The 14,701-nt window shown below is 40.7% G+C and overlaps 1 protein-coding gene across 1 annotated transcript in view; it reads right to left on the bottom strand.

Annotated features, from left to right (window-relative positions):
• Nucleotides 1-14,701, bottom strand: part of LOC134934642 (teneurin-2-like) — a 1,156,291-nt gene that overhangs the window by 781,084 nt on the left and 360,506 nt on the right. The gene's annotated exons all lie outside the window — the stretch shown is intronic.

Raw genomic sequence — 14,701 nt, 5'->3', positions numbered from 1 at the left:
ATAAACATAAAATGTTATACCCCAATTTACTAATAAAGTATTACCATAATATTTACAGTATCTAACCAGTACTGTCTGGCAGTGGTAAGGAAAGTCTTACCACTTAATCTTTACATTTTTGACCAGCTACATTTGTGATTTCAGTTCCATGTTTATATTACATTTACATTATTCTGTAAATACATATTTTTTTCTATGAATAGTCCATGCTTTTGTCTTCCTGAGATGACAATACCAAACAGAGGAAAGCGGTATGTTTTTTTCTGCAATCTGAAGCATGGGCAAGCATCTGCCAAATAACCAAGTGCATCTTTTAACTGGTGATAGCACAGCTGTGGCCTTTGATATGTAGGGTGGTGCCTGATTTCCAGTGAAAATGAGTAATGCTTTTCTCTATTTAACAATATTGTCTGCTGATAAAAATGATGTCATAGTGTTGTTAGTGATGTTGTTGTCGTAGTGATAGTTGAACTCTGACCCCTCCTAAATATGTGAGTGATGTTACATCCAGCAGAATGCACAACTACTGTCTACAAACACTTCTATTATTTTCCATACTTACTCATCACATACTGATAAAAACAAAGGCACTCCTGAACATACTGTACCTACATTATCCACAGTCAAAAATGTATAAGTGTATAATGAGAAATAAGGAACACAGAGATGCAAACTGAGAAGAAAAAGCAAAGATATCCCAAAAAGTACATTAGTAAAAGTCAAAAGAAAAAACGTACAGTAATGTGAAGAATAATACTTGTAATAAAATTAAATGCAGATAAAAGTATTTAATGTACACAGTGCTTGCCTATCCCGGTGCCTGATTTTAAGAAAAACTTCCACACTTCCGAGCACCCTGCAATCTTGCACTGTCCCTTCTAAACAAATACCAAATACTTCAGTAGCTCTCACTAAGGTTTAAAAACAATACAGTCGCACGTGTGCATCTTAGGTCTCATGGAGGGATGTCTCATGGAGGGGGTGGTACTGAAGTAAAATAAAGAGAAAGATTGGAGAGAAATAGAAATACAGACACAGAGGGGCAGAAGATTGAGTGGGATGTAAAGAGAAAAACAGGAAAGGTGAAAAGAGAAAGAATGCAAGAGAGATATTTAACTAGAAAGAAAGAAAGAAAGAAAGAAAGAAAGAAAGAAAGAAAGAAAGAAAGAAAGAAAGAAAGAAGGGTATAGAGAAAGGTATGAGAATGAGCAGGAAGTATGCCAGAAAGAGAAATAGATAGATGAGAGACAGGAGGAAAGAGAAAGGTAAAAATGAAAGAAAGAAACTCAGGCAGTGCTGGCTACATTTTCTATCAATAAATAGAGCCTTTTCCCTCTTACCTCTAAACTAGTATATACAGTATTAATAAGAGGGTAATCCAGAAAGCAAAGGTCATTTGTGCATTCCCGTCTCGCACGTCATTCACTCTCTTCAAATAATGGTTGGGCAATCTCCCAAACCTGTCTTCTAAGTGCTCTGTAAGTAGTATGTTGTTATAGATGTTTCTGGTATGGTGTGCAGTATTAAAACGAACTCTATGATACAAAATTCCTCCTACTGTGAAGTAAGGAGTGTTATTCGACCTCACAGGAAAGGGAGACCTGCTGAATTTTATCATTAATTAAAGCAGGTGTATGGTGATGTGAGAAAATGGTGTGAAATCTTTGATAATGGACACACAAACGAGCATGACAAAAATCCATTGGGACGCTGATCACTTTTTGGGTGTGACCTTGCTCCAAGCAATTTTTACCTTTTAGCTAAGCACAAAAGTTCCTGGGTGTAAAATGTTTTGGAAGATATGATAAGTTGAGCAATGCAATTACAACAAAGTTGTGGACATATACAGTAAATGCTTCAATGAATTAGTTGATTACTGTATGTGGAGGAATAGAAAAATATACAAAAAATTAACAAAAAATAGTTTGCTTTCTTTTTACAGCAAAACGGTCTTTACTTTGGGGATTACCCTTGTATAGGAGATATGATTATTGTGACAAAACCTCAATTTCTGGATGAGTATCCTGATCATGGCCACATACTGTACTGTATATACAGTTTATAAAACACAGTTCACGAGCATATTACACACACATATATATTGTAATGGCCTGTTATCGCCTATATGAATTGCTAACTTCCTGCTTTCTTTTTATTTTCTTGGGGATGCAGTTAAAATACCAGCTGTTGGGATCCCGGCATTCAGGAGACCGACAGCGGTATCCCGACAGTCGGTGAAATATCACCGGATGTCGGGTATTCCCACCCAGTTGGTGGGTCTACGCCACCAACTGAGTGGGAAAATAACATGTGGCGAGCAAAGCGAGCCACCGGGCCCAAAGCATGGTGATTGCAGCGAGCCCACGAGGGGACTCGCTACAGGGATTCCGACAGACGGGATGCTGCTGGTATACTGACAGTCCTCATACTGTCTGTCGGTAAAAAATACTGGTTCCTTGTCTTGCTGGAGGCAGCTGCGATCAGGCTTATTAAGATGAGAGAGCTTTTTTTGTTTGTGGTGATGTTTGACCTATTACATTATTATCATATCCACTCTAATGACTTCCAATGTTACCTGATGTTACAAAGTTACAATATTACATCAATGTCTTCTAAACCCTTCATATGTTTAATGTTTTTAAGGCTTTGGTTTCTTACTGGATTGACTATGTCTTCCTCTGTCCTTCTATCTCCAGGTGGTCTGGAGACTCCAAATAAGTGTGTGGTTACTTTTATATTATGAGCAGAGGAAAAGTAACACCAGTTATTGAGCAGACAGTTACATGATCGTGCTAACAGCCCAGGAATTCTACACATCCTATGCTGAGATTTCACAGCAATGATGGTAATCTCATACTGTTTTAAAGTGCACCACAGAAGACTCACACTAATTGTCTATACACTGTTTTCCAATATCTTCTGAAAGTACAGTATCTCTCTCTTCTGGTGTTGCTGGCTGCACTGCTTTGAGCTCTGCAATACACTTTTGACACAAGTCCAGTCAGAGCACCATAGGGGTAAATGTAATGCTATAGCCTGCAAATTACTGGCATTGGCGAAATCCCATAAATTATGGCCGATGTGCTAAAGGGCAATAATTTATTAGGCCTTCTAAATGATTGTCTCTTCAAAACATTGGCTATACTCAATGATTCCCTGCTGATGCCTGTATTTCGCAGGCTATAACATTCCCCCATGTCTCTGTCCTGCACAGATCTTCTAGATGCCTCTGTTTTGTTCCAGTCTTAACTCTCTGTTGTTGTTCTGTGTACTTGAACAAATAAAAATAGTGTGCAGCTGAGAAATTCTTATTCTACCACCTGAGGTAACATGTTTCACATTATCTTCATTTCCCAGTAGCAAAGTAAAATCAATGATTAGCAGAGTCATTGGGTAGATTCATTATTATTATTATTATTATTATTATTTTTTATTTTTATTTTTTATTGTTGTTGATGTTGTTATTTGACTGCTTTCAAAACAGAGACCTGCACCTTGTGTAAAGACTTACTATATGTTTGAAAAAAACATATTTATGACAATATCCTTTGTTGTGTTGATTATATCTGGGATTATTAATAAGTAATCTAAATTTGCCAGCTCCTATTAATTAGCTGTTTAGTATCCCACTATGGTGAAAGATGAGAAGAGGGTATCATGTTGTTGTGTTTCCAGACATGCTTATAAATCCAATTTTAACAGCATGTGTTGAATAGCGATATCAAAGGAAATGTTTTAATTTTATATTGAGAACTTAAAAGCATTTACTTGTGCTTGTCAAATTCAATACTTTGCACTCTGCATACTGTCTCTAGCTCAGGGTTATCTTACATTTATGCTACTTCTAATTTTCATTCTTTCAAATGCAATGTAACAAGTTTGTAAAGGGTTTATTTTTCATGAGTCATATTTGCTTTCATGTGTTGTAGAGGTGTTTATACTGTAGCTACAGTTTACGAGATTTCCATGTCTAAGGCTGTTTGTTTACCTATAAACATAATTGTCCAAGTCAGTTCACAAATGCTTCTCTTTTTGCCTATTTATTTTAACACGGGAGAGCATCTGCAGAAATGGGTGCATTCCTGCAATATTTTGACTGCCCATGTATCAAAAACAGTAAACATGGTCTGTGCATGCATCTCATGATGTGTCAGCAGAGGCAAGTAGCTTACATTCAACTCGCATATCAAGTGGACAGAGGGGGTAATACAGACCCGATCTCTGATGTGCATTTTCGCACAGCGGGCAATCAGATCCAAACTGCGCATGCATATGCACCGCAATGCGCAGGCACGCTGCACGGGTATAAAGTGGATCGGCGGTCAGCGACGGGTTTGTGTGACGGATCGATCGCAAGGAGATTGACAGGAAGAAGGCGTTTATGGGTGTCAACTGATTGTTTTCAGAGAGTGTGTGGAAAAAATGCAGGCGTATCCATGTGTTTGCAGGGAGGGTTCCTGACGTAAATTCCAGATCCGGACATGGCTCCCTGTGCTGTGCTAGTTAACCCCAAGGGGGGGGGTGTTCAGTGCAAGGCACTGCTGCAACCAGGAATCCCGCTCCAGGCTGCAGCACTAGGTGCTGACGCTGGGGTCCAGGAGATCTGCTACCGGTGGTCAAGAATTACTAGATGGCCCTGCATCAGGAAAACCCCGGAGCAGAGGGAGAGAGAGGGGACTGCCTGCAAAAGCTGCTGAGGCCAGGAGTTAAGACCTGGAGCTGCAGGGATGAGTAACAACCAATGGGGACCAGGAGCTCATCTCCTGATGTCCCAGAACTACAGGGCTGCTAGCTGAAACCTGGCCAATAAAAGTGTAAATGTTTTCAATAAATTGTTCAAATGTAGAAATGTATTTTAACCAGTATGTGCAGCACTTAGCTAAGACTGTAGGTCCCCCATCTGCAGTTTTGTGTGGTATAGAGCCTGTTGCAGTACACAGGCTCAGTGTATAGTAAAATAAGATTAAATGTATTTAAAGTAAAATGTACTTACTGGGTCCCTATTGTGTAGAGGGAATCCAGGGCTCTGAGTGGGCTGCTGGATTCCCCAGCTCTTTCCCAGGAAAATAGAGTACATTCACAGATAGCCTCCCTCTGGGAGTTGCATGGGAAGACAGAGGAAAGAGCTGGCCACCAAGCCAGCTAAATGTTTTCATGGAGGCCCAATGTACTTCCACTCAGTGGGATCGAAACCCTGTCAGGGGACTCTGGCTGCCCATCTCTGTACATTGGATTCAGGATAGAGGTGATGAGCTGGGTACCTTGGCAGATTCCGGGAAATAGTTCTGGGAGGATTTTTTTTTATCACTGTATACTTGGTGGCACCATGGAGTGACTAAAACTCCAGGTGGGCTCAAGCACAGAGGAGAAACCACTCCCCACTTTCCATAAGGGGCAGTGTTAAAAGTGCATGTGCCCAGGGCATGCATAATTCATGCACTTAACTTGATTGGTAAGAGAGAACAAGGCGGATCTTTCCCCTATGGTATTGTCGGCTGTAGTAAGATAAAAGGAGGGCTAAGAGCCTTGTGTAAATGTACATTCTTCTTATAAACATAATTACCTCAAGACGATTGCTTTCATCTTGTGAGCAATGCAGTCCAGTTCTCCACATGTCCTAGGTTAAGCCCAGCGTCTCCAAGCTCCACCCTCTTCCAAGCTACCGAGCAGGACATGGTCCAGGTCAGGGACCAGTCGGGGTCATCTGACGCCAGTCAGGAGGTGTGGCAGAAGCATGTTGATGCATACACAGCAGTACATTGTTCCAGGCACCACATATTAGGAGTAATGACAGCAACATACCCACCCACTGCACAGTCAGTGACAGGTGGTTACTGACAGTAAGAGGAAATCCCCTATTGGCCAGGTCCCATGTGACACAACATCAATCTGTGATCGCTGGGCGTAGCCAGTGAGGTCTGGTGCATGGTCTGGTGCCTGGTCTGGTGCCTGGTCTTGATTTCCATAAACATTGCCTCACAGTCAATCACTTTGCAAATAAATCCTCACTTGACTGCCATCGTAAGACCATCATTGCACATGCTTAGTGCGGCTACAACACGCATGCAGTAGCAAACAAAAATCACTCCACTACATACATTGACACTGCATCGATCTCTGACTCCAGCCCATAGATTCTGTTTAAGGTTCTTGTACAAACAAAATATGGCAAATCAGAACTGACTCTGAGAAAATCAAGCAAATTTACCAGACCCAGCAGAGGCAATAAATATACAGAAATTAGCCAACAGGGTTTCACCTTCTTTAATATATTATTTTAATTGGGACACTGACTGATTGGGACACAAAAATTTCACTACAACAAACACAATTGAGGGGGTAATTCAATTAGTAGTAGGCTAATTGAACCCTTGGGGTTATTCAATTTTCACAAAAAGATGACACTATCACAGATTTATTTTCACCTGCTCAGAGGCAGGCATAACAAAATCCCTGATAAGTGTTGTTGTTTTTTGTGGCCGCAATCGCAAAAACACATAGATACGGGAACTTATCCCCGATCCTGTGTGTTAATGCCGAAAAACAGGATATTTGTGGTTGGGGTGTGTGTGGGGGGAATGGGCTTCAATTCAATTGCCCAATAAAACCATCCGGTAAACAATTTATCGGCACAATTGGATTCCGCCTGGTTCCAATTATTTTAGTGTATTTTATTCTAAATGCAAAACTAAATTGTCTGTCAAATAAACAACACTGTTGCTGATTAATGGTCGGGATTTCAATCTATTAGTTATTTTTTGTTATACAGTAAACAGGGCAAAAAACTACCTGACTTATAAATATTTTACCCAAATAGTACAGTAGGTTTGGCTGTAATTCATTTAATATACTTTATATACTCTAGACCAGAGGTTCCCAAACGAGGTCCTCAAGTCACCCCTATGGTCCTGGTTTTAAATGTATCCATGCTTGGCCACAGGTGACTTAATTAGCATCTTAGTCAATTTGATTTAACCAGCTGTGCTGAGCCATGGATATACTTAAAGCCTGGAATGTGGAGGTGCCTTGGGAGCCTCTGCTCTAGACAAAACCTTTGTCTTTAAATGTAATTTAAGATTCAAAATAAATTGCAAGTTTGGATACCATTTTTTATTAAAGTAATCCATATTTTCAATGCAATCCTATCATGTATATAAATTGAAGCTTAGAAACATAACAGAAGAGCAAACTGAAAAGAAATACTGAAATGCAATGCAAACACCAAGTTACCATTCGCATTAATCACACCAAACAGACACAGCCAGATGACTCTGGAGTTTGTCTGTTATTTGATAAATAAAGTTGAACAACCATTCCCAATAGAAAATACTGCTTTAACCTATATATCAACAAACTGATTTTGTGGATTCATACAAAGTATTTTTTTATTCTTCTAACATAATACAGTGGCTTTTACTGTAATTTGAGTATAGAACAAAAACAGAATTTTTTAAAGTTGCCATAAAAAAATAGTTGTTAAATACAAAGAAAAAATATTTTATATGACTTTATTTTTATTTTACATTTGCATTTATTGTTTACTTTTCACTGTGTGACATCTGTTATTAATGTTTAATTAGCACATTATAGTATGATTATATACATGTGAAAGATACAGTTACTCTACTATTTAAAAAAATTAGAATTATAAACCGACATTCAGAAATAGGACACTTTATCCAGAATGCCTAGGATTTATGATTTCCAAAATCATTGTTTTATTTTTAATGTTTTTGCATTAATTTAAAGCACCATACTGCTACCTTGGTATTCTTCCATATTGCAGACCTCCTCATAGTTACTGCAAGAGAATCTAATCATGTCTGTGTATACGATGTATCACTGAACAGCACCAATTACTGTATTTACTTTGTTATTGTTTTTACATTTTCCTGTTTGTGTACTGACGTAATGACAAGAAAAAGTATATTTTATATTTGTAGACAATAATTACAATAACTCTTGTGTGATGTCCAGAGAACTAGTGCAGAAACCACAATATACAATACTATCTTAACTATGGAGAAAAGATCCAAATGTCACTGTACAATTGGAGGCAGGCAGATCATTACTGGGGTAGATGGAGCAACTACTGGAGACCATGGATAATAGGATGGTCCACAGATTATGCTCCATCTCCCCAGAGTGTCCACTGTATACTCTTTCTGTCAATATACATTTTTCTATTTGTTGCTGGCTTGCATGAAAAGAGTCTGGGAAGAAGTCCTGATATGGTTGGCTTTGGTTTATAGTTATCCATTTTGGCATTGGAGCGTATCTTGGTGTTTGGCCCCTAGAGCAGAATGCCTGAACTAATAGACAGGATTCTCCTCTAGCTCTTCTCTTAAATTACCTTCTGCATGGTTAAGCCCACCTCTGCACTTCAGCACATATGGGCTGTTTGTTGACATCTCAGATAGCATTCATCTGTTTGAGTGTATTATGGAGTATTAATGGAATGTTGGAGCTGGAGGTAGATATTAATGTAATCACAAGCTGGTAAAGATGGAGGAAGGTAGGCATATTTTGAAACGGGAATATTAAGCCTAGTTTGCCTATTTTGTAAAGTGATGGCTTCATAATTTAATGATGAGACTTAAGGGTTTATTTACGAAGAGTAGGGTTGTAAAACCTGACACTTCTGACCATGTTTATATCCTAGCAAGTCACAGCTAGTAAAAGCATTACCCTTTTAAATATCAGGCATAAACACAATCAGAAGTGTCAGGTTTTACAATCTGACTCTTCGTAAATGAACACCTAGTTTTAGCAGGGGAGGTCTATTTATTAAATGTGAATTGTGCGGCTAGTTTGTAGAAGTATGTTATTAAATTAATGTCAGATGGTTTAGGGGAAATAGTCACATTTATTAAAAGTGAATACTATTAGTTTAAAGTCAGGGGCTGGTTGGAGAAAAGGCCTATTTATTAAATGTGTATACTTTCAATTTAATTTCAAAGCTGATTTTGAAAAAGTGACTAATTGTTAAATGTGTGTGCTTCTAAATTCATTTTGGGTGAGTATGAGAGGTGAGAGGCCTATGTTGAATAGAATTTCCATACAGGACCACAATAAGAAAGGCCCAGCAGCAAAATTATAACACACTAGCAGCATTAAGTACTCTATCAAAGCTATAGAACAGGCAGGGTAAAGCAACTCAGTTTAAGAAATGTCTTAATATTATCACCATAAGACCTCCCAACAATTGACATTGATATGTAAAAAATGGAGGGAGAATAGGGGCCATATGTGACGATGGGAAATAATGCTGGCATAATTGTGACATGTGTTGGTGGTGGGGCATAAGGTGACCGAGGATCAGTATAGAGATGTTTATAGATGGTATACTTGAGTCTGTTACATGCAAATAAAAAGAGGGTTCAGATGTAAAGCGAACCAAGCCCATTCGAGTTTATTTTGAGAAAATGGAACTCTATGTTGAAGAACTGTAATTAATTAGCCATTGACTTTTAATTGTTTTTACTGCTGCAGTCATGTAGTACCATGTTTAATTTATACTGTTATGAAATATTATGTTTCCACTGTGCCATGGCAATGTTAGAATGAAATGATCAAAAAATGGACTAGTTTCACTTTAATTCTGAACACTACATATATCATGGCACACCACCCTCCTTCAAAGCCATCACAAACACTTACCCCTTATATACCCTTGACCTCACTGTGAGATGCTCTTTTACTGCACCAACCTGGATGTTTCGCTGATCTGTGATTTACCTTTTTATGCTTACCACCCTTTTATTGTCTCATCTTTGACCTCTCTCACTAGAATGTAATTTCCCATGTGCATGGCCCCCTCTACTACTTTTGTACACACTTTTGTAGTCAACCTTATATGTACATGCTCTTTTTTATATACAGTATAACTAGTTTTTATGTAAGGCTAGTTTTCTGCATGACTTCTAATACCTAATATCTATTGTGCAGTTTTGTGATACTGTACCTTGCACTTGGTGATGTGGTCTTCCATGTTTTGGCCTTTGAGGTGTAGTTTCAGAGCATACTGTATCTTTTAATTTTTGTTCACTTGATAATCTGTAGTAAACTAGGAGATTGGCTGTTACAAAACTATACTATAATCCTTTCAATTCTTTTTGCATTTATTTGTTTCTTGGTACATGTGTTTGTAGTTTCTTAGTAATTAACGAATAGTTCAAGTTTTTGTAAGAAGCATGAGAAACATTTAATAATGGTGTTCAAATTATAGCAATTTTTTTGCTTAAACTGCATTATATTTCCTATGTATATTTCCGCTATCAAAAGTGGAAAATACACACCTTAATGCAGGATGCAACAAGAAATGTGTCAAACACCCAGATCCATAGAAAATTCCAATATTCATTGTTTCATTGACATCATTGCAGGATACTGATACATTTCAAAAGGCTGCAGTTAACCTTCAGATTATTGCAGGGCATGGAGCTTTCTTATATTTTTGGTTTGTTAATGCCCTACAAATCATATGAGTATAAATCCTGTAAGCAGGATTACTTGCTTCCATTCAGTTTAATCTTGAAATCTCTGAAGGTTTCTTTAGTGACTACGGTGTGTGCTTTCAAACAGTGGAGCCTGACTCGTCACTTCATCAATACTTGAAATATTATCAGATGGGAAGATAATCCCTGTCTCCTTCACAGGCCACCATTCAGGTCATTTTAAAATTTGCATAGCTAAATATTCAATATTTACATTGCATTGAATTGCAGGTTAAGGTTATACAGAAATTAACGTAAAATCAAGATTTTCAACTGCCAAATTTTGTTGCTCAGGAAACAAATATTTATGATTCCCAGAAATAGCTATTTTATTTTTAGCATCCGCTAGCTTTCATTACACTTCTTTTAGAAAAGAGATAACATTTGTTTTTTTTTATTGTGAACGATTTTAAATGATCAATATATCCTCTAACTTCAGAGCAAATAATATTGTCTTAGTGCCAGTAAAATTACCAAAATTACCAAAGAATGTCTGTCTGGGCAGTATAACATTGTTTTGGGGAAGCGTGTTGAGTGGTAAATGAAACTTGTATGTGGGTGCCTTAAATAAGTTTATAGCCCTGGGTTGGATAACTTTCTTTACATGGGTCTATTACACATTTTTATGAACTTGTACATGTGATGTGGATTTTATTCTTATACATGTTCACTCCCAACAGAGCCAGATCTACCGCTATGTGTCACGATCCGGGTATCTGGACGCCATTTCTTACCTATCAGATGCCTCCTAAGGCTGGCTCAGCGCTCCAGGACCGGATCCCATCTGTTGTCTTGATGTGCACATTCCCGCATCCTCTCCTGTCTCTCTGGACGCAGTCACAGTAACGCCTTATACATCTGGCATGGCGTCTCCCGCGGCCTCCGCCGCCGTCCCTGAGCTTCTGCATTCAGAGTGGCGATTACGTCAGCCGCGGCCTCCGCTGTGTCCGCGTGGTCGGATGTGCATCTGTCAGCCTGGCGTCTCCTGTCTCCGGTGGCCGGCGCCGCCATTACTGTTTTCCAGACCACATGGAGTACAATCCAAACTTCCCTCCAAGTGTCTCCATGGGCGCAGCCATCTTGGATTTTGTCAGCTGATCATTCCTACCAATCCGTTGTCAGTATTATTAATTTGCATAATTGCCTAGCCAATGCCTTCCTTGCTGCAGGTATAAATAGGTTGTGCCTGAGCAAGGAAGGCGTCAGTGCTTTGGTTGTCAAACCTAGTTCCAGTTTGTCTCTCTTTTGTGAATGTCTTTCAGGTTCCAGCTCCTGTCTCCAGACTTCTGCTATAGAGACCCGCACCAGCATTCCATCTGCGGTGTAGCCTGACTCTCCGATCCATTCTGGACTCACCTGTTTCCAGCTACAACATCACCTGCTTCCAGCTCAGCTTCCAGCAGTGTACAGCTTCTCTTAAAGGGCCGGTGTCCTTTCTGCAGTTTACCACTCTCCACCGGTATTATTATTTCTCCGCTCTCAAATTCTACATTTCATCTACATTGCATCGCTCTCAAGCTTTATTTATTATTTAACTGGTTCCAGCCAGTATCCACTCCGTGCCAACACCTGTCTGGTTCTAACCAGTACCCACAGCAGCATTTTATCTACAGCAGTCCAGCTTTCCCAGGAACACCAGCTGGTACGACCCTGGGCTTTCCTCATTGCTACAGTTGAGCCTGGTAAGGACTTTCCAACTTGCAGATAATAAGAACTGTCTCATACCACCAGAGCTCTGTGGCCCCTGCCACCCTGTAGTACCCAGGAACTGTATTATTATTTCTCTGCTGATTTTTATGTTACTTTTTACTGCTACTGTGATGCATGGAGTTTGTCATAAATAAATATCATTGACTTTTACTCAAGTTGTCGTGGTCACGCCTTCGGGCGGTTTCTCTTCATGTTACTTACATGTTCAGGGGTCTGATACAACCTCCCAGGTTCCGGTACATCTCAGCCCCTACAACTGAGGCTGCCTTCCATCAGCTCAGGCCCTCAGTTGTGACAGTAAGCACTGACCAAATGAATCCAGCCGGAGACCAGGATCAAGCGGCCTGGCCGATGCAAGAACTGGCAGCCCGACTTGAACATCAGGAGGCTGCACAGGGCCACATCATCCGCTGTCTCCAGGATTTCTCTACTCGGCTGGATGGGATTCAGACAACTCTCCGTGGATCAGGCGCATCTGGGGCGTCAACCACAGTGACTCCAACTATAACCCCACCCACCTTACCCGTTTCTGCTCCACGTCTTCATCTTCCAACGCCAGCAAAATTTGACGGATCTCCAAGATTCTGCAGGGGATTTCTCAACCAGTGTGAGATTCAGTTTGAGCTACAACCTGGCAATTTTCCCAGTGACAGTACAAAAATAGCCTACATCATCTCACTTCTCAGTGGCTCAGCCCTTGACTGGGCATCACCGTTATGGGAGAGGTCCGACACCCTGCTATCTTCTTACACTGCATTCGTGTCAACATTCAGGCGCATCTTCGACGAGCCAGGCCGGGTAACTTCAGCTTTGTCTGAGATTCTCCGTTTACGCCAGGGATCACATACTGTAGGACAATATCTTATACAGTTCCAGATCCTGGCATCTGAACTGGCATGGAACTACGAGGCCCTGTATGCTGCATTCTGGCATGGTTTATCCGAGCGTATTAAAGATGAGTTAGCTACCAGAGACTTACCCTCCAAGTTAGATGAGCTAATCTCACTTTGTACGAAAGTTGACTTACGTTTCAGAGAGAGAGCAACTGAGCGTGGAAGATCATCTGCTCCAAAATCTTCTGCTCCTCCTCCTCGCCAACTGTCACCAACTAAAGATGAACCCATGCAAATTGGCCGTTCCCGTTTAACTCCTGCTGAGCGCCGAAAACGTCTCTCTGAGTCTCTCTGTCTGTATTGTGCAGCTCCGTCTCACACTATTAATGCCTGTCCCAAACGTCCGGGAAACTCCAAATCCTAGCTCGCCAAGGAGAGGGCCGGCTAGGAGTAATGATCTCCTCTCCATCTCCTCAAGATTGTAATCTCCCAGTCTCGCTTCAAGTTGCTCAACGTTATCAGAACGTCATTGCCCTCCTGGATTCCGGAGCAGCTGGGAACTTTATTACCGAAGCCTATGTTAAACGGTGGTCCCTACCCACCGAGAGACTTCCTTCCTCCTTTTCCTTAACTGCCGTGGATGGCAGTAAAATTTTTGATACAGTTATTGCTCTAAGGACTCTACCAGTTCGTCTGAGAGTGGGAGTTCTTCATTCCGAACTTATTTCACTTTTAGTGATTCCAAGAGCCACACATCCTGTGGTCCTGGGCCTTCCATGGCTCCGTCTTCACAATCCTACAATTGATTGGACGACTACGCAAATCCTGGCATGGGGTCCCTCCTGTGCTGAGACATGTTTGTTTAAAGTGTTGCCTGTCTGTTCTTCCTCCCCCAGGTCGTCTGATGTTCCACCTCCTCCATATCAAGATTTCACGGATGTGTTCAGTAAAGCTTCTGCAGATATCCTTCCTCCTCATAGAGAATGGGACTGCCCGATTGATCTCGTTCCAGGGAAGGTTCCACCTCGAGGCCGAACTTATCCGTTGTCTCTGCCCGAGACGCATTCTATGGAGGAATACATTAAAGAGAACCTAGCAAAGGGGTTCATTCGACCTTCTTCTTCTCCAGCCGGCGCAGGCTTCTTTTTTGTAAAAAAGAAAGATGGTGGTCTGCGGCCGTGCATCGACTACAGAGGTTTGAACGACATTACCATCAAGAACCGCTATCCTTTACCCCTGATTACTGAGCTCTTTGACAGAGTTAGCGGAGCTACCATCTTTACAAAGCTGGACTTGAGAGGTGCATACAATCTCATCCGGATCCGTGAGGGTGACGAGTGGAAGACCGCATTTAACACCCGTGATGGACATTATGAGTACCTCGTCATGCCCTTCGGATTGAGCAATGCTCCAGCTGTCTTCCAGCATTTCGTCAATGAGATCTTCAGAGACATTCTATACCGTCATGTCGTGGTCTATCTAGATGATATCCTCATTTTTGCCAACAATTTAGAGGAACATCGTTTTTGGGTAAAGGAGGTTCTGTCCCGTCTCCGTGTCAATCATCTCTATTGCAAATTAGAGAAATGCGTCTTTGAAGTCAAGTCCATTCCGTTTCTAGGGTACATTGTGTCCGGTTCCGGACTAGAGATGGATCCTGAG

The sequence above is a fragment of the Pseudophryne corroboree genome, chromosome 6 (assembly GCF_028390025.1).
Source record: "Pseudophryne corroboree isolate aPseCor3 chromosome 6, aPseCor3.hap2, whole genome shotgun sequence".
Lineage (NCBI taxonomy): Eukaryota > Metazoa > Chordata > Amphibia > Anura > Myobatrachidae > Pseudophryne > Pseudophryne corroboree.
Note: the sequence above shows the minus strand (reverse complement) of the source record. Positions and strands in the feature narration are given on the sequence as shown.